The sequence below is a fragment of the Cyprinus carpio genome, chromosome A16, assembly GCF_018340385.1.
Source record: "Cyprinus carpio isolate SPL01 chromosome A16, ASM1834038v1, whole genome shotgun sequence".
Lineage (NCBI taxonomy): Eukaryota > Metazoa > Chordata > Actinopteri > Cypriniformes > Cyprinidae > Cyprinus > Cyprinus carpio.
Window position 1 is genome coordinate 12,088,233 of NC_056587.1, and position 20,646 is coordinate 12,108,878.

Consider the following 20,646-nt stretch of genomic DNA (forward strand, 5'->3'; position numbering starts at 1 on the left):
AAAATTATTTAAATAAAAAGAGAAAACAGAGAGAGAGGACGAGTGTGTGTTGGATGTCACTTTGGACGAGTTACAGACCTCAGCCCTCAGCTCCCTTCTGCCCTTGGAAAACATGCCTGGCTTCCAGCAGCTTTGTAAGCCATTTTTCTGAAACTTTAACCTCTTGTCAAACATCACACACAGAACCACAGCAGCCACAGATGGAGAGAGACAGAGAACTGGCCACTCCTGCAAAGCATACTGAGATGGAGTGTGTCCAGACACTACACAAAGACAGAGATATGTTTGCAAATTAAAAGATTAAATGCAGAAAAAGGAAAGGCAGATTGCTTGCTGAGTACAACAGCTTTGTTCCCTACAAGATGATGTTTCATTCATTTCCAGGTGTGTAATGAGTTGCATGTAGGTAAGACAAAATGGATTTGCAAATTCTCATCACTAACAGATGTCTGATGAGGTCCAAAAATACTTTGTTTGTTTTTTTTTATTTAAATTGCATTTGTGGCTATTACAAACATTGATTGTGTTTCTCCTGTCAAAAGCTGTTGTCTCTTAGATGGAGATTATTAGAATTACAGGAATAATATTTTAGTTAGTTTTTATTTGTTTAATCATTTATTGATAATACTTGTGCACCAATAAAACAATTCTGAATACAATTTAAAGGGGTCATATGATGTTGCTAAAAAGAACATTATTTTGTGTAATTAAATGTTTTTATGTGGTTTAAGGTTAAAAAACACATTATTTTCCACATACTGTACTGTACATTATTGTTTCTCCTGTATTCCCCTGCCTTTTTGAAACGCTTCTATTTTTACAAAGCTCATCGGTCTGAAAAGCAAGGTGTGCTCCGGTTGGCCAGCTATTCAGTGCTTTGTGATTGGCAGAATGCCTCAAGCATGTGACGGAAATGTTACGCCCCTTGTCATACTGTGATGCATTTCCCAGTCAGAACACCGACAAAAACAATAAAACCCATTACAAATGAGCCATTTGTTACATCCATTGGGGAAATAATTACAGATTATAATGACTTATACTGTGTTGTTATGCGTTGCGTTGCATTGCGCCGTGTAAACGAAATTATGTCTGCATTTGTGATCGGAGAAATGACAAACAACAAGCGCTACTCTACACCAGCGGTTCTCAATTCCAGTCCTCGCGCCCCCCCAGCACTGCATATTTTGCATGTCTCTCTTTGTTAACACACCTGATTCAGATAATCAGCTCGCTAGAAGTGAGCTCACAGACAAGTGTGACATCATATACCTCTGTAAATAATAGGGCTGTGCAATATATCGAAATATCGCAAATGTACATATCGCAATATGCATATCACTACGGCTTGCAATATATGGGGCCATGAACAAAAGGCAAAGAGAAAATCACTCATTGCTCTTACCCAAATAACTTTTATAGCTTAAATAAAATCAGTTCATATTGAATTCATAGAGTAAATACTAAGCAGTGTTGTATTTTTTTCTTTTTATTATTGTTCCTAAACTCAAGTTAAAATAATTACACTAATGTTAAAATTACATTTTTATGTAATGCTAGAGTTCAGAAGTCGCTGTTGGGGTGCTTTCTTCTCACAAAAAGTGAAACATGTATGCTAGTTATATAAGAATAATAATAATCAGAATAAGCTTTATTCACCTCTTAAGTGTGCACAAACACAAGGAATTTGTTGTGGTTTTACAGGAGCTCTTGATACATACATGCATACAAATAACCATGGTATCCCTGTTCTTAATTGGCCAGCAAACTCGCCTGACCTTAACCCCATAGAAAATCTATGGGGTATTGTGAAGAGGAAGATGCGATATGCCAGACCCAAGAATGCAGAAGAGCTGAAGGCCACTATCAGAGCAACCTGGGCTCTCATAACACCTGAGCAGTGCCACAGACTGATCGACTCCATGCCATGCCGCATTGCTGCAGTAATTCAGACAAAAGGAGCCCCAACTAAGTATTGAGTGCTGTACATGCTCATACTTTTCATGTTCATACTTTTCAGTTGGCCAAGATTTCTAAAAATCCTTTCTTTGTATTGGTCTTAAGTAATATTCTAATTTTCTGAGATACTGAATTTAGGATTTTCCTTAGTTGTCAGTTATAATCAACAAAATTAAAAGAAATAAACATTTAAAATATATCAGTCTATGTGTAATGAATGAATATAATATACAAGTTTCACTTTTTGAATGGAATTAGTGAAATAAATAAAATTTTTGATGTTATTCTAATTATATGACCAGCACCATATGACACAAGGTAGTTATAGAAGTTCACAGAACTGACTCAGCGACAGCGGAGTAAAACTGTTTCATCTGAGCATGTGGCATTTTAAGCATTATCGTATCGTATATCGACTATCGCATTATTTAATAAGTTATCGCATTTTTCTTCAATATCGCACAGCCCTAGTAAATAAATTCATTTTAAATTCACGTCTCGCACACTTCAATGCACTTTGAATGGAACATATATGTTTGCTTCGAACTGGAATCATGGCGGAATATCCTGTGATGTTCACTTCGCAGGGCACTTACATTCGAATAGAACAAACGTCTGCAGCCATAAGAGAAACATACAAAATGTACAGAGCAGGGGGGTGCGAGGACTGGAATTGGGAACCGCTGTTCTTCACTGCTCATCAGTGGCAAATCCTTTTACATATGTAAAAGTACATACAGACTGTGAGTCAGAAGCGCCGGCACTGTAGTCTTCTCTCCATAGGATCAGGAAACGTCCTCCATAAAATGCTCCATAAAATGCATAAAATGGAAAGCCAAACAAAGTATTTTTGATTTCACAATGAGACAGCGTCTCCGTGACATGGTGCCGGTGGCAACAGCGAGAGTCAGTGTTACGCCTTCCTTCTTTGCGTAAACATTTGGGCGGCGTTGTGCAAATCTTCCCAAATCGTGACGTAGACATGTGGGGGCATGTTTAAATGAGGGTTTTTAGGAGGGCGTGGACAACTCTTAACTTTTATAAAGAATATCTTTTTGGGTTTATCTTCTCTTTGCACGAGCTCTTTGCAATATCATCTATTCACGAACGCTTGTAACACTCCAAAAAGAAAGGAAAACTTGAAATCGCATCATATGACCCCTTTATTGTTATGGCTGCTAACTGATAAATGGCTGATATATATATATATATATATATATAAGTATACTATTTTATATTTTATTTTTCTATGTTGTAGAATTTAAAAATAAAGTGCTAACAATAAAATAATTTTAAATCCGAATGTGAAATTGGATGTCAGAAATTATAATGTACATTAGGGGTGGGAATCACAGGGTACTTCACGATACGATACAGATCACAATACATGGCTCACAATATGATAATATCACGAATGCAGCAATTCTGTGTAATCGATACATTGCTAGACAATCCTTTAATGATACATCACGATATCTGTCTAACTATGAAAAAAAAATGCCTGTGAAAAGGTTAAGTGCAAGTTTTCTCTATTCTAGTCCAAACTGATAGAAAACAGCACAAAAAGTTCTGCAAATTAAATTTAACATGCGTGGCATAACATTTATGTTTCTGCCAGTCGGTGTCACCTGTCCACACTGCATACACTGCACTTGTAATATCTAAAGAGAGAGAGAGAGAGCATAAAACATAAAGAGTTGACATAAAAATGGACATGCTGGCGCCGCTATCTCTCACTCATATAGTGAGGGAAATCCATCTCTGATTTGTTGTTGGTCTACCATTACGCTCATATTTCTTCTTCACTGTGAATTACGATTTCCATTCCGCAATCTGGGAAGCGCCACCACAAGAAGTCTGGAGGTACTGCCGCTCCGGTAAGCCAAAGTGGTAAAGAGCCACAGTGTAGGTATGAATTTAGATCTTTTGTATGTTTAAAAAAATATCGATACTTGGTGCCAGAGTATCAATAACGTCCTGCGGCTGGAAATAACAACATGATAAATTGGCACTTCGATTTATCGACCCACCCCTAATATACATTGTGATTTGCTTAATATTACATTAAATTATTAGTCCTATTAAATTATTAGAGTCTTTAAAGACTTTCAGTGAACATAAAAGACCACAAAGTATGGCCTGACGATGTGACGGTATATATTGTTACTGTGAAATAAGGTGTCTATCGTTAGAGATTTTGGTATATCGTGTATTCCACGGTATGCAAATATATCTGTGCAACTGTGTACTGCTTAAATGTTATACACCTTTTGAGTTATAAGGAAACATGCATGAATGAGAAAATTAGTGGGACGCACTTGGTAGAGTTATTAAGTGCAATAAGCGGTGAAAAATAACTAGATGCGGTGCTCAAGCTGACTGACACACAGCCAAAGCTCGCGCACAGAAAGGCCCTCTCTCGACAGCATGCAATCACAAAATCAGATTTTTTTTCATGTTTTATTGTGCTTGAATGGTCAAATAAACACACAGTGATGTCATAATACCTGCCGTGTGTTAAATTAAATATAAAACAGTTGGGTGAAAACCGGATGTGTTTCAGTATATTGGATCCGTGCAGTCGGTCTTACAGGGACAGCAGCTTTATTTACCTGCTGCTGTCTGTCATTATTAATGTAAATCATGTTTGATTGATACTGTGAAGACTATTAAATAAACCTAAAACACTTTATCCAAATAAATTAAAATTTCATACCATAATTAAAATAAACATAGCCCATTTAATCTGAATGAAATTAAAAACACACATCATATTTATTCAAAAATTACTGACCAAATTTGCTTTTTTTCTTAATTTCAATAACAATAAAATAAAAATAGCTATATCGAGGTATATATCGTTATCTTGAAATAAAATTTCTCATACCGTGAAATAAGATTTTGGTCATATCGCCCACCCCTACCACAAAGGTATTTAAAAAAATTACGTTTGTGGAAGTGATTATGCACAAATAAATATAGAAATCCAATCAATACTAATAAACAAAATGATGATGACAAATATATTATGCATCTGTAATTCAAAAGAAGGTATTAACCCATATTGTCTTATTCGATGACAGAATTTGACCCTGTAAATGTAATGAATGTGAATTTTTTTGTCACTTCTATGAAAACAAATACAGCATGTGGATCACGTACGCATGCACACATTGTGATTCATGAGGAAAGAAGTGGCTGCCTACACAAACTGTCATCTTTAAGAATGTAAGGCTAGTTGAGTAATGAGAGCTAAATGGAGACTGAGTGATAACCGTGTGAAATCGCTGAAGTGTGTCATTGTTTTATTATTTCTTTTTTCTAGCGACACTTCTTTCCACCTGATTATGGAGTCATGATTACCCCGTTTGCCTAATTTGAATATTCAACCATCTCCTCAGCCACCAGACTCCACACAGACACCTTTTTGTACTCATCACATTGGTATGCTAATATTCAAAGCTGTGCTCACATCCACGGGCAAATGTGTCCAGAATGGCTTTCCTCCCCAAACCACCATCCGAAGCCACCACCCCCCTCTCGTTCTCCCACCCCAACCTGCAATGCGAACTGCAGCTCTCCGTTTTAATTATTGTTCTCCATACATACAGGTTATTGATTGTCTCACTCCAGGGTTGTGGGCTTGGGGTTGCTCCAGATTGTGCTTTAAATGATCTCTTAATCACTTTATAATGGAACAACTCTTCCTGCTGCATTGATTAGCTGCTTGTCCTGGAATTGTTGTGAGCCTTCAACTTTTTAATCTGGTTTTAAACTCTCAGGGCTCCTTTATAATATGTTTATTTCCCAGAATGCCTTGAGAAGGACGTTATGTTAACCATTCTTCCCACTCGTGGTGGAAGATAAAGCATTGTTCATACATGGATAATCTGATATAGGTTATTATGAAGCCATTTATGTTTCTTTCATCACCCTCTAATGAATTTAGAGGATGGAATCTGATTTGAAGAGTGAGTGGTTTCTTCCTGGGGATGTGCAAAACTACACATTTTTAAAATCAACTAGTCAGTGGGTTGCCTGAACCGGAAGCCCTGGGTAATTACACTGCTTTCAGGTTCACCTGGATGGATTATTGGATGGGTTTCTTAGGGGGTGTTTACATAAGACTGGTTATTATGTCCAAAAATGGCGAGACGGAGCACAATGGTAGGGCAGCTTTGTGATTTGTGAATGTGGTGGGATTAATTTAAAGACACTTTTCCAAGAGTGCATTGATTTATTTTGCAAATAAGTAAAATATAACCACTATCGTGATGTCTGTATTTTTTTGTTATTTTTTATTTTTTTATTTATTTTATATCATATGTGACCCTGGACCACAAAACCAGTCTAAACCAAACTAATCAAAAAATTAATTTTTATATATTTATGGTAGGAAATTTACAAAATATCTTCATGGAACATGATCTTTACTTAATATCCTAATGATTTTTGGCATTAAAAAAAAAATCGCTAATTTTGAGTCATAAAGTATTTTTTTGGCTATTGATGAAAATATATCCCAGCGACTTAAGACTGGTTTTGTGGTCCAGGGTCACATATAATTTGGGGTTGGATATTTCATTGTGCTTGCTAATTTTACTCTGTTTTTAATTTTTTAAATACCCTTGCCATCACCTAATGCTCACTTAAAATAAATCTAAAGAACACTTAATTTAATAACAGTTTTACATGTAATCTTTAGCAATTAGCATATCTCAAAATGAATAGTTTTTTTTTTTTTTTTTTTTACTGTAATAATAATGATGGTATGATACCTAAATTCTCCTGTAGCTTTTCTCTTTTACATTGTTAAAGGGATACTCCACCCCAAAATGAGAATTTTGTCATTAATCACTTACCCCCATGTCGTTCCAAACCCGTAAAAGCCCCTTTAAGATTGAATGGTGTGGAAACTTAATGGTTTTGGTACTATAAGTACCAAATTGCTTATTGCTTTGTCAGAATTTTTATATTGGTACATTCCTGAGACAAAACAGTCCGCTTCACTAATTGACTTGTCAGTTGGTGATTCTTAGTGTTTAGGTTAATGCTGGAACTGCCCATTGTTTCTAAAAAGTTCACAAAGCTCTCAAGCATGTAAACTTACAAATGGAGAAACATCAACATGAAGCAAGACAGCCAGCAAACAAAATCAGAAGGAAATAATTTATTCTCAGGTGCTCAGCATTATTGACAGCCTCTAAGCAAGAAAAAAAAATCAATTTTATTTATGTATTTGACATGACGGTGACCTTTAAGAGTCTGAGTGTTTCAGGTTTGTTTTGCTATAACTTTTATAGGTGGCTATAAAGAGCATCTGAAATGCGCTCATCAGAGTCAGTGCTGGATAAATGACTGCCTCACTGCATGTTTTTAAAATGAAATTTTTTTATGGCTCTAAAGAGTGAAACGGAGCAGGAAATTACAGCCTGAAGATAAGGAGATTCTCCCTCTCACAGAGGCCGTGGAATCCCAAGGTAGCGCAACACCACCCGTCACTCAACCAGGACTAGCAGCATTCATTAACCACAGAACACAGCAGAAGTTGAAATTTGTTTTATGTGTGCTTTGGAGCGGGTGGGCTTACTAAAACCTTGTATTGTGGAATAGGTTATTGTATAGACGATTTAAAAATAAATAAATAATTATATGCATGGAAAATGCATATTTTTTATATGTATATGTGTGTGTGTGTGTGTGCGTGTGTGTGCATGGAAAATGCATGAATGTCTTTGCATTATGAAACAAAATATGCATTATAAACCAAGTCACATTTATTTTATAGAAACATAGCACAAAAAAACTTTAAAACTGTGTTCACATAGATTTGGCTGGGAATTATAAAACAACTGATAAATTGTTAAAGACAGTCACCATGGGACCAATGGATTTAAAGCAATTGCAAGAAAAATAGTTGTGAGAAAAGCATGTGTGACTGAGAATAGTTGTTTTGCTGGGAATTATATGAAAAAATGGTTTATATAATAAACAAACATGCTGTAATGACTAGTTTTGGATGATCCGGTAAAATACTTTAATAATGAAATCTATCTTATTTAATTTGATTTATTTGGAACTTGATGGATTCACACCAAAAGATTATTCACAAGAAAAAGTCTGAAAAGTCTGGCAAATAATAATAAAAAAAGGCTTCATATAACACTTGAACAGTAAATCTATTATTGAAAAAAGGATTTTTCCCCCCCAGATTTTAAAATCTGATTGGAAGAGCTGTTTGAAGTATTTGTACACTAGCCAGTATACACACACACACACACACCTCTGTACCTGCATATCTGTGGAAGTCTATATTAATACGGCTTGCCAGCTGTAAACATCTTATCTCTCCCTTGCCATTTGCTTTTATAGGTTCGTTCAACCAGAAATAAAAAATCATCATTTACTTCCCTTAATGTCGTGTCAAACTTGAATGTTCTTTGTTTTGTGGAGAAATGCCATTTTCTATACAATGAAAGTCAATGGGGTCCAGTCAGTGTGGTTAATTTGGAGACCATTGACATTCATTGTGGACAAAAGTAGCTGAATATTTTTTGTGTGTTCTGCAGAAGAACAAAGTCATATAGGAAGTGGTCGTGGAAAGCAGGGTGGCCGATGGCCAATATAAAGCCAATATAATTTTATTTATTTTATTTAATATTTAAGAAACTTGAAATCATTTGAAAATGGATAAAAAAAATGTGTAAAATAAACATGCTTATACTTTAAATGACAACGTATTTTTCACAAATATTTAATAAAAATAAAATTAAAAAGGAAGTAAACACTGTAACCAACAGGGCACTCAGTGTCCTGTGAAGTTTGTGTGCATTGGGAATCACATTTTTTTATTTTACAAATAAAGCCAAGGTAACACTCATTTTACATACAGCACACAGTGAAAATGACAAAGCATGAAGCACAGCATAATTTGAAATCATGAGTTTAAAGTTTGTCGTCTCTGGTGAAGCTGAACTCTCCTGTCCGCATTCAATTCACACGGACCGACCGTCATGCAGAGAACACGCAATCTAGCAGGATACAAATGAGCACTTCATAAGATCTCACAGCTGGATTCGACTAAGTTTGCAAGGTTTTTGAAATTAGATGTTCATTAGTCATTCAAAGATTTGTTTAAATTATATAAATGCATATTTGCTAAATGCTGACGCAAATGAGAAAGTATTATAATGTTTACCTTTCTATTATTAACAATATAAAAGCAATTGTTATAATACTTTTTTATATACATTTTAATTCCTTTGTTTAACAGTTCTATCTGATTATTAGACAGACATCTGTCCGCGGACAGAACTGTTAATGACGACAACGAACAAGAGGGAGAATGTGAGCACTGTGTGCTCAGGCGCTGCTGTTCTCAGCGCTGTCAAAAAAAAATCCTGGAATGAACGCATCAGCCAAACAGAAAACCTTACCGTAACTTAACTTATCGGCCATGGCGATATATCAGTCGACCACTACATACAGGTATGAGACATGAGGGTGAATAAATGATAGCAGAATTTTTATTCTTGGGTTTGATTTGTCACTTTAACAAAACTCTGTCTTGACAGATAAATAATATAAACCACTTGTACCTGCTTGTACCCCTGCAAGTATATTTACATTTAGTGTGACCACTAGTGCTGCTTTCGAATCCCTCCAATTTCCAAGCCCCCTATAAATAGAAAGTCTAGTTTGACCTTTGTAGATTCTATGAAGGCATTCTTGTGCAGTTCTGAGAAAGAGGCCGATCTAACGTTTTAAAGCTCAGAATCTGCTTTGTACGTCTGAGCCAATTTCTGTGAGCGTGTGCAGATTACCTGTGGTTTGGTTTGGACCCTGTCTAGTTTCAGATTAGAAACAGATGTCCCTCTCGCACTGTGTTTCTGCAAACACTCTTTTACAGATGGGGTTTATTTTTAGGCCTGGCTGTGGACGTGGGGGCCAGAATTGAGACTTGATGAAGGGGTATAAAATAACCCCCCTGGCTCTTGGCCAGAGTGCCCACTAAAGCCCCCCGCCTCACATTCCTCAAGTATGTCCCACCGTTAACCATATGATGACTCAACTGTACATGTGGGAAGGGAAATGCATGTGTGCATGACATGCACATCAGTCTTTTTTTTTGGTCTTTTATCCTTTCAAGCTATTTGTGATATAACTGGTACCAGCAAATATCTCTCTCCCATAGACACACACACGAACACACACACATACACACACACACACACTTCTGGTGTAGTGCTTTTAGGCTGCTTCATTTGATCTTGCTTGATTGCCTTCTCACATTATCTGTGTGTTGGCCTGCAGCTCATCCCTGTGGAGCAATCTCTGATGTATGAAAAACAACTCGCCATAAAGACATTTCAACCACAGAGACTGATATTACCCCTAATGCATCTTTCACTACAGGCATATACCTAGATTGTCTCTCCTTCGCTCCTCCTCTGTCTCTCTCTCTCTCTGTCTCTCTCTCCAGTCCCTTGTGTCATCATATAGTGATCACAGTGGATATTACTGGGGGGCGTTCAAGACTCCATGAAATAATCAAGTCTGGCCCCCATCCCACACAAACCTCCCTCTAGACAGTCCCCCTAAAAATATCTCCAGTGTATCCCATCATCATATACTAACGGTAACTGGACTTCTTCCCCAGGGTGTTTCACATGGAATATATGAGCTTGAATATGAAAATGTATAATATTAGCATTAAGTAAATTAGATAAGTGTGTGTGTGTTAGAATCTAGTGGAGTGCCAAGTCGTTTTCACCCCAAAATTGGCACCGCTGTTGCAATGGAGCGTTCTATTGAGTTTTGTCACTATGGCAAATATCAGCTGCTTTGTTTTAAAAAAAAAAAATTCATTAAAGCTGCAGTACAGCCTAAACAATGACAAGAATAACGTACCATCACTAGACTAGTGATCATCATATCCTTTTAACAGTTTATTTTAAAGGCTTCCCTTTTTTCACAAAACCTTTTGTTCTCTAGAAACTATGTCAGTTTCGGTTGAAAATATTTTAAGTTCAAGTGTTAGCATTATAAACACTGAATTAATACCAACATATGAAATTCAATTAATGATAGAAAAATTAGGAATGTTGGACAATAAATATTATATAACAGGGATATAACAGCTTGACTGTTAACTGTTTTTGCAGTTTTGTCTTATATTAATGTCCGTTAAAGGAAGACTGTAAACAAAAACAAAAAAACACATGCACAGCTACTTTCTCCAAAATTGTTTAATTATTTCATTATGACAGAGGCACAACAATGCATCATGTTCTAATCTAGGTCATCATGTATCATAGTAAATAATAATGTAGTAAGTAATTGTAAATGTGTAAAGTGGCATGAGCTCAATACTTAGTGTCATATCCATATAAATCATTATTATGGTTTCTATGACTATGACCTGCAGTTCCTAAAAGGATTTAAGTTTACTACTAGACTAAAAACAGTTAAAGTTAGCAGGTGCATAAGACAGCGATACGTCCCACTTCAAAATTTTACTCTTTTGTGAATAATTACCAGTCAGGATCTTTGGGTAAACGATGAAGGCCGGATGAAAGACCGGATTTTTACTGTCACACTGATAGTTTTTGCAGTGGATTGCCCAACATTGCATTCCTTTATTCCACTTTGACTTCTCTTTCATTGTTATTCTGTCAGTTTCTGTGTATCTGTGCTGTTGATTCGTTGGAATTTTCACCCCAAAATGGCGGCCGGGCTACCGAAGCGCCACCTAGTGGATGTTACCCAAAAAGCATCAGAGTTTTGATACTCTTTGATGTAAACGATATTCTTTGTTGTATTTTCCTGTCAAAATAACGGCGTTCCTTCTGATTTTTTTCAGCTTTTAAGAACGGGGTTTTCAGTAGACTAACAAATTTACTAGCCAATGGTGATTCAGTTGCCAAAGTGTCCGTAGAGTGTTGAAGGATATTAAAAAATACATTCAATTTTATGAATTTTAAATTAAATGGCTAGCTATATCTCTACTTTTGAAGTCACAACATGGGCAAGACCTTTTTAGACAGATACTTTACATTTTGTGGCTGGTTAATTAACTGCTGACTGAAGCATAGAGTACAGCACGTGACCGTTCAATGTGTTCCTCAAAGCTCAATGAGCAAACCATTCAGCCACAGTTAACCATAGCGCTTAGTGATACAGCAATGCTGCATTCAGTTCAGATTTAGATGATATTTTTTGGTTCTTTCTCAATTAGCATGATAATAGTGTGTAGATGGACGGGAAGAGCTAATCTCATTCCTCTGTGACGATCGACAGCTTATTATCACACAGAATGTGGCATTAGTTAAACTAACATGCTGAACTGCTCTATAAATCTCTCATATCACACACCACCAGCAGATGGGAAAGGGACAATGCAGATTGTGCTTCACCTTAATAATATTATGTTTCTTTAGTGGAATCGTTTCCGCAGCTATTATTCTGTCGTAATAGTCTCCTGGTGGTTCTCGTTTAAAAAAAAATAAGTAATAAAAAAAAAAAAAAGAGCGAGAAAGATGGAGACATCAGACCACCCTGTAGTGTTTTCAGTGAAAATACTTTTAAAAACATTTGACCTCCTTTAGACAAAGTCTGCATATTCCTCCTGACGCAGTCTGACTGGGTCGAAAGGTCAAAGGTTAAGCAGGAGCAGTGTGTCCTAAATACCAAAGCCATTGATTTTTCTTCCAGAGGGAAGCTGAAGGTGGAAGATGCCCAGGGTCAAAACATTTGCACTCTCATACGAAAGGAAAGGGGGGAATGGTCCCCAACTAGGCTGAAACCGAATCCTGACCCACATCTCTTTTTATTTAATTTTTTTAGGAAACAGAAACTACTTCTGCCAAGTTATCCCTGGCAAAAAGTAGTAAACGTCATAAAAAGTTGTCTGAATCATCAATGGATGGGATGTAAATGACTTTTTTGAGATTTTAATCTTTTACAAGTTAGAGATGTTAGTGTAGTTTGGTGTTTTTCACCACGCAGTGGAGAAGATCTGTGATCATCTCACTAAAGTTTCTTAAGACAAGTAGGGATGCATGATATAAAGATACAATATCACTTATCCATATAAGATATCTTTTTATTATATCTGTATTGGTTGATAATGGATATTTAACTGTTCATGCTTATTTCTCCCTTTTATATATTTAGATTACTTTTGACGTCTTTATAATCTTTAAAAACAGTATTAATTTATTAACATTAAATGTAGTCTTTAGCTAATCTCAAAGTTAATATCCATTTTGGTTTTGTACATTTGTAATGTTTTGAAATCTAACTTCATTTGTAGCATTTAAATGGACTGATGTCAGTTTTTAGTGTTTTGTTTTAGTTTATTTAGACAAAATTGAAAAGAAACTGAAGCATTAGTCTCCGCGTTGGACACGCAACCCTTTAGGCTCTGCATAGTGTGTGTGTGTGTGTATTTCCCCAATGTGTGTTTTATTGAGAAGATGTCCATGCATTATTTATCTTTAGTAATACTCCCCAGCGATCTCCTCTCTCCAGAGATATATCTGGGATGGTGAGACCTCCTGCCTCAGGCACTCTGACTTAATCAAACTTCAGCAGCTTCCTTTCAGGAACTTCTCCTGGCTTCGGCAAAACTCAAAGGTTTTTGCATATTTCCTCATGGTTTGGATGGATTTGGTTTTTGTCTTTAAATAGATGTTAAGGTGATGCCAAAAATGAGCATTTGCAGGGAAAGCTATAGCTAAATGTATTCTGTATTATTCAAGGGTGATTTAAATAAGCAGCAATACTTAAATACAGAGATTTAAAAGTTTTGAAGTAAGACTAAGCCAAGCTAGAGTAATAAAATCTCTCTCTACTGTACAGTTAATCTAAGCACATAGATGCTGGAATGCTGCCTATGGCTCAATCAGATTTGTTTTGTCGTAAACGTTTCCAGAATTTTTTTTCCCCTACTTTTTCCTCTTTCAGATATAAATTTAGACTTGGGTGAGATTCTTTCTGAATGACCACATGCTCATTTTAAAAAGCTGAGATAAAAGTTTCAAAGCAGCTTAAGTTGTGAAAAGGAAAAAAACTGCCATTAGTGAAGCCATGATGACAGTCCAAGAATGTTTATGGTATTCCTATGATAGTGATATTTGGTAATTCTGGAATTCTGGACCATACCATGACCAAAAACCATAGGAAACGATTTTCCTATTTTTCTAAGCAAGAAACTTAGGAAAAACTGGCTGTCCTGTCCTTTTAGTTTGTGAGTATCTTTGGAGAAAAGGTGTCTGCTAAATTGCAAGCACTTAGTTTATGTGAAGGACAGTTGGATAATTTAATATTGCTGTTTTTAGTTGTATACTGAAGTCCATAGTGGTACAATACTCCTGTTTGTTTGTACTGCATTTAACCATGAAAAAAAATAACAAACAAAAGAAAACCTTAGGCTCCAACTCAAAATGGACTAACTGGCAGTAAGGCTCTGGCTGAACTCCTAAAAAGCATCACATAACCTCAAAATATACTGTTATTTATGCACTTAAGTTGTGTTTCTTTGGTTCTATTCAGTGCGCTCCTGGCTAGAGTAATGTAAAATGTATCAGCATCATGGACATAAAATATGAGGTTTTTTTTATTTAGATTAAGTTGTTGGGGAAAAAATACAGGATGGATGGTTTACCTGTCAGCCCTTTCCTCCCTGACAGCCTCGGCATGAACTCTGAGGAGCGAAGGGTGATCAGCTGGCCATGGTTCTTATCAGGGTTTGTGCTTTAAAAGCCTTTGAGGAATGTTGGCAGAACGCCACCCATATTCTGCTCGCTACAGACCGTAGGTTTACAAGGACGGTGCTTGTAGAAACATTGTTGTTGAAATGCTGATCTAGGATCAGGTTTGCTGGTCCTCTGCACTAGTTGAACTGTAAAGAATTATTATTAATTTTTTTTTTGTTTTTTTTTGCATCGATCCAGACATGGTGTACTTTGTGGTGTTGGCTCTGAAGTTGCAAAGTCTGTTGCGCTTGAATTTATGACGCTTTAAAAACAGCTAATGAAAACTAAATGTAAACATGATGCTAAAGAAATGGTTCGCTGAACAGTGAAGGTTCTATAAGTTGTAATCACCCTCATCTGGTTCCAAAGACAATTACACTGAACAAATTTATTAACGCAACACTTTTGTTTTTGTCCCCATTTTTCATGAGCTGAACTCAAAGATCTAAGACTTTTTCTATGTACACAAAAGGCCTATTTCAAATATTGTTCACAAATCTGTCTAAATCTGTGTTAGTGAGGACTTCTCCTTTGCCGAGATAATCCATCCACTTCACATGTGTGGCATATCAAGATGCTGATTAGACAGCATGATTATTGGACAGGTGTGCCTTAGGCTGGCCACAATAAAAGGCCACTCTAAAATATGCAGTTTTACTGTACTGGGGGGTCCGAAAACCAGTCAGTAACTGGTGTGACCACCATTTGCCTCACGCAGTGCAACACATCTCCTTTGCATAGAGTTGATAAAGTTATTGATTGTGGCCGGTGGAATGTTAGTCCACTCCTCTTCGATGGCTGTGCGAAGTTGCTGGATATTGGCAGGAACTGGAACATGCTGTCGTATACGCCGATCCAGAGCATCCCAAACATGCTCAATGGGTGACATGTCTGGTGAGTATGCTGGCCATGCAAGAACTGGGATGTTTTCAATTTCCAGGAATTGTGTACAGATCCTTGCAACATGGGGCCATGCATTATCATGCTGCAACATGAGGTGATGGTAGTGGATGAATGGCACAACAATGGGCCTCAGGATCTCGTTATGGTATCTTTGTGCATTCAAAATGCCTTCAATAAAATGCACCTGTGTTCGTTGTCCATAACATACGCCTGCCCATGCCATAACCCCACCGCCACCATGGGCCACTCGATCCATAATGTTGTCATCAGCAAACTGCTCACCCACACAACACCATACATGCTGTCTGACATCTGCCCTGTACAGTGAAAACCAGAATTCATTCGTGAAGAGAACACCTCTCCAAAGTGCCAGACGCCATCGAATGTGAGCATTTGCCCACTCAAGTTTGTTACGACGACGAACTGCAGTCAGGCCAAGTCCCTGATGAGGACGAAGAGCATGCAGATGAGCTTCCCTGTGTTGGTTTCTGAAAGTTTGTGCAGAAATTATTTGGTTATGCAAACCGATTGTTGCAGCAGCTATCCGGGTGGCTGGTCTCAGGCGATCTTGGAGGTGAAGATGCTGAATGTGGAGGTCCAGCGCTGGGGTGGTTACACGTGGTCTGTGGTTGTGAGGCCGGTTGGATGTACTGCCTTTGGAGACGGCTTATGGTAGAGAAATTAATATTCAATTCACGGGCAACAGCTCTGGTGGACATTCCTGCAGTCAGCATGCCAACTGCACGCTCCCTCAAAACTTGCGACATCTGTGGCATTGTGCTGTGTGATAAAACTGCACATTTTAGAGTGGCTTTTTATTGTGGCCTGCCTAAGGCACACCTGTGCAATAATCATGCTGTCTAATCAGCATCTTGATATGCCACACCTGTGAGGTGGATGACTTAGAAACACATGCATATGAACCTCTACGATTCATTCCACCCCTACAAGTGAGTGAACAACATGAATCAAGAAAGGGATTTTATATCACTATTCAAGATAACCCATTGGTGATACATTTTAGTTGCCGTATTTAGCGATTAATCTAGCGATTTTGCGAGGCCTTGGTCATACAAAAGATTTGTGCAAAAATTTACATTGTTTTTTAGTAATACTCTTCAATAATCCGTTCCAGTGTGTTGTTAACCACTATGAGTGAGTTGAACTACAGAGAAGGATCAGTCATATTCCTGAATGAATTTTGTTCAGTTTATGGAAGGGATGAACCGGTTCAGAGGAAAAAAAATAGCTCTAAAAAATTATTTATGAACTAGATTGATCCGGTTCTTGAATTCAACTCCATGATCCGGTTCCAGTGAATTACTGACTTTGTGAAAAATGTCTGTTTCTCACAAAATGACTTGAACACGTTTTATCCTTTTTTTTACTGGTCACTATAAAGACCTGTGTGAAGATTCTTCAAAAATGTCTCCCTTTTTTATGTTCCACAGATAAAAGTAAACAGCATATGGGTTAGGAACAGCATGAGAGCGAGTTAATAATGGCAGAATATTCATTTTTGAGTGAACTATTGATTTAAATGCCAGATTTTATCTTGGATTTTCCACACTGAGCTTTGGATTTCACCCAGATCCAGTCTTTTGCTTTGAGAGTACAAGCAGAGAAGATTTCTGTCCGACACTTAACAGGTGATTCTGGTCTTCTGGCTGTCATTTTAAATCGAACAACAAGTGATAAAATGCTTTCTAAATATTGAATGTTTGTATAATTGCCACTTTCACACACTCAGGCTGTTCATTATTGAGCTATATGAAAGCCATTTAACAAATGCAGGTAGTGCTGCAGAATTCGCTGTATTAAGAGGCCACTCTTCATGAGCAAAACTAATTCACATTGCCCTGGAGGGGATTTGCAAGTTGAAGATCATTTTGCAATATTAAACATGGCTGTTATTAGATCGATTTTTACTGTCTGGTGACACAGGCAGTTGGAGTAATGCATTTCCTCTGTGTCTTTATGCAACGCAAAATGGGGCAAAAGACAGATAGAGAGTAAGGTGCATAGAGTGAAAGCGAGACTGACATGGAGGGAGATAAACAGAGACAGAGAGACTGACCAAGAGAATAAGGAAATGCAGCGGAGAGGAGACAGGCAGTGAGATTTGTGGAGACTTGGGTGCTGTCAGTAAGGAGCTGGCTTGAGCTAGTATCTCATTCTCACACAGCAGATTGGAAGAGCAGATTGCGCTCTGAGATGCCCTGAGATTTGGGCAGCTTCCGATGGGGGATTTGTAGAGATTTGGTTAGAAATCTGCCCATAATGAATGTTAAGTGAAAAGCGCCTTCTTCATCTTTTCAGCAAAGACATTGTTTTCTCTGAGCACTTGTTCTGTTAGTTTTGGCTTGGTGTCTAAGTGTCACAGTCCTGAGATGACAGTCTATAGCTTCATTAACTGGTATGTGCAGATCACACAAACAGACGTTTTATGAATTAAAAGGCCTCATTTGTTTGTCTGTGGAGACAATAGAAGAGAACATGTTCTTTCGATCAATCAATGAATCCTGCAAAAGAAGTTTCATGATTTTCAGAAAAATATTAGCACAAACTTTTTTACCACTGATAATAATAAGAAATGTTTCTTGAGCACCAAATCAGAGTTTATCAGAACATGCATTTTAAGTGTGTGTGTGTGTGTGTGTGTGTGTGTGTGTGTGTGTGTGTGTGTGTGTGTGTGTGAGTGTGTGTGTGTGTGTGTGTGTGTGTGTGTGTGTGTGTGTGTTTCATTGAAACTCAACTAAATTTTTGTCTTTTTCTTAGGTCGGTTGTGGAATGTCACAACTTCATTATGCAGTCCAGCACTTTACCCTCAGCTTAATCACCTGACTGCAATCCTGCTGTCTGATTGGATCATCTTTTGAGGTAAGAACCTATGGGAAGAAGTTTGCAGATTTGGTGAATGACACTTGAACGATTTATTCCATTTTCTCCTCACGTCCTGCTCTTTTGTTGAAATTTGCCAACTTCATTATTTTGGCTGGACTATTCACCCGAGGCCGTCGCATGGGGGACAGCGTCTTTCAATTTTTAGAAGAATACAAATATAATTTAAAGAAACATCTGACAATCTGTCTGACAATCTGTTTAAATGAAGTCTCACGGCGAGCAGGCGACAAACGTTAGAAAAGTATAACAGTTGGAGAGGGTAAAGGGAGGTGGGCAGATTTTCAAACAAATTGGAAAAGAGAAACAAGCAGACGACTGAATCAGAGAGAGATCACTTAAGAGAAGACAAAACAGATGAGACAGGAGACTTGACATCAAGAGTGGGAAAAAAAATCATCACATCACAGCGCACCTGTGCAAGGCCCTTTTACTCATGCCCCCTGTCTACCAAGATATCCCTTTGAGATCAAGACACATCCCACAACGCTGGACGCAGGGATGGTGGTGACAGGCTCTGTCGGCAGGCTGCGGGGAGCAGATGGCTGGCCAGATGCAGGGTTACATTTGACCTTGGGCCCTGTGGAAGGCTAAACATCATAGGCATCCTCCGGCGCTTCCACCTTTCTGCCGCTCCATGGAGCCGCTGCGCCGCTCTGACAGCTTATGGTTGTTTTATTTAGATGAGCCATATGGAGCCATTATGTGCTCCATCGTTTAGCTGCTATCGCTATTCCCAGTGTAGTTTATCACCCATTGTGTATTCGAACATAGACGAGTTCAAGTCCCCCATACTGTCCATGACAGTGGAGATACGACATGAGATATGGCTAATCACATTCAGCTCTGTTCTCGGACAGAAAGGGGTGGCAGAATTATAATTGGGTTCAGCTGATGCAGACTTGATGGAAGGGATCTTTAGTAAGTCAGCAACAGCTTCATTTATAAGCACGTATGCCAGCTGCCATGCAAAAGTTTACCCAGAATTCTAATTCATTGAGTCATACTTCTTTATTCTCTCACTAAGGTCATTGTAGTGTTTCCTTCAGGGGAGCATCTGTTTCCTAATGGCTTGATGGCTTTTAGCACACGGTTACCAAGTGCAATGTCTACCGATTTAAAAATGTTTTACATTTTTTTTCATGTAAACACTTGTGGTCACAGATATGTGCCCTGCTAATGGTTCCAAGTACCCAGTCTCTTTCAGTCTTTCAATTTTCTTTAATAACTTTCTAAAATAAATAAAATAATTAAATAATTTTCTAAAATAATGCACCATTCATTCTGATTTTAATTTCACAATCGGGAGTGACGTTGACATCATAAGAGACGCTGATAGATGTTTTCAGAACTCTGTACAGACGTTGAGAACAGGTTGTGCTCTTGTTCATCAAAGTACTATTTACTCTCCAATCGCAGAAAATAGCTGTTCAAACACTTGATGATGCAAAAGACAAAATTGAGCTTATTTTCTTATTTTTTTGAGTTTTGATCAAATCATTTGATGGCTTTTTGCTAGCAGGCTCAAAAATAAGAATTCATTGAAACCTCAAGCCTACCTGACAATTGGAATAATCTTAAATGTCAATTCTGCCTCCATGTCATTTTTTCCAAAAAACACTCTTCCTCTCATAAGAGGTTTATTTAACTACAGGTCAGCTGAATGGGCAGATGCCAGCAGAGGGCTTGGTCCACCATAGCTTTTTACTGATTTATAAATTCTCTCTCATGGTTTATCACTCTCATTAATGTCAGCACCTGCTGTAGCGGGGCTCTATCTGTCTGCCCGCAGGCCCTGCAGCTGTGCACTGAGCTCAGGCAAACTGTCCATCAGTTCTGCCCCTCCACCCTTCCACTCCACCAATAAGCATTTGGCTGCGATAGTTGTTAAAACTTTGCTAGAATCAGGTGCACTTGCTCTGTTGATTGTAAATGTGTGTTTATCAAGTATGCACATTCTAGGTACATTGGCATGAAAAATTATTAGCCTGATTTTAGTTGACTTTACTTTAAATTTATTTATGTAAATAAATACGCAATTAAAATGTAGGCAAAGGAAACATGGAAAAAACAATGTGTATATTTTTGTCATTATGTGCTTTATTTAAAGGGATAGCCCAAATAA

The 20,646-nt window shown here is 37.6% G+C and overlaps 1 protein-coding gene across 3 annotated transcripts in view; it reads left to right on the top strand.

Moving 5' to 3' along the window:
- LOC109071936 (semaphorin-6D-like) overlaps positions 1–20,646 on the top strand; it is a 140,833-nt gene that overhangs the window by 7,457 nt on the left and 112,730 nt on the right. For all 3 annotated transcript variants that reach the window (XM_042772679.1, XM_042772677.1, XM_042772680.1), the window contains exon 2: positions 18,399–18,500. The gene's annotated coding sequence lies outside the window, so the exon portion shown is untranslated. The remainder of the gene's footprint in view (positions 1–18,398; positions 18,501–20,646) is intronic.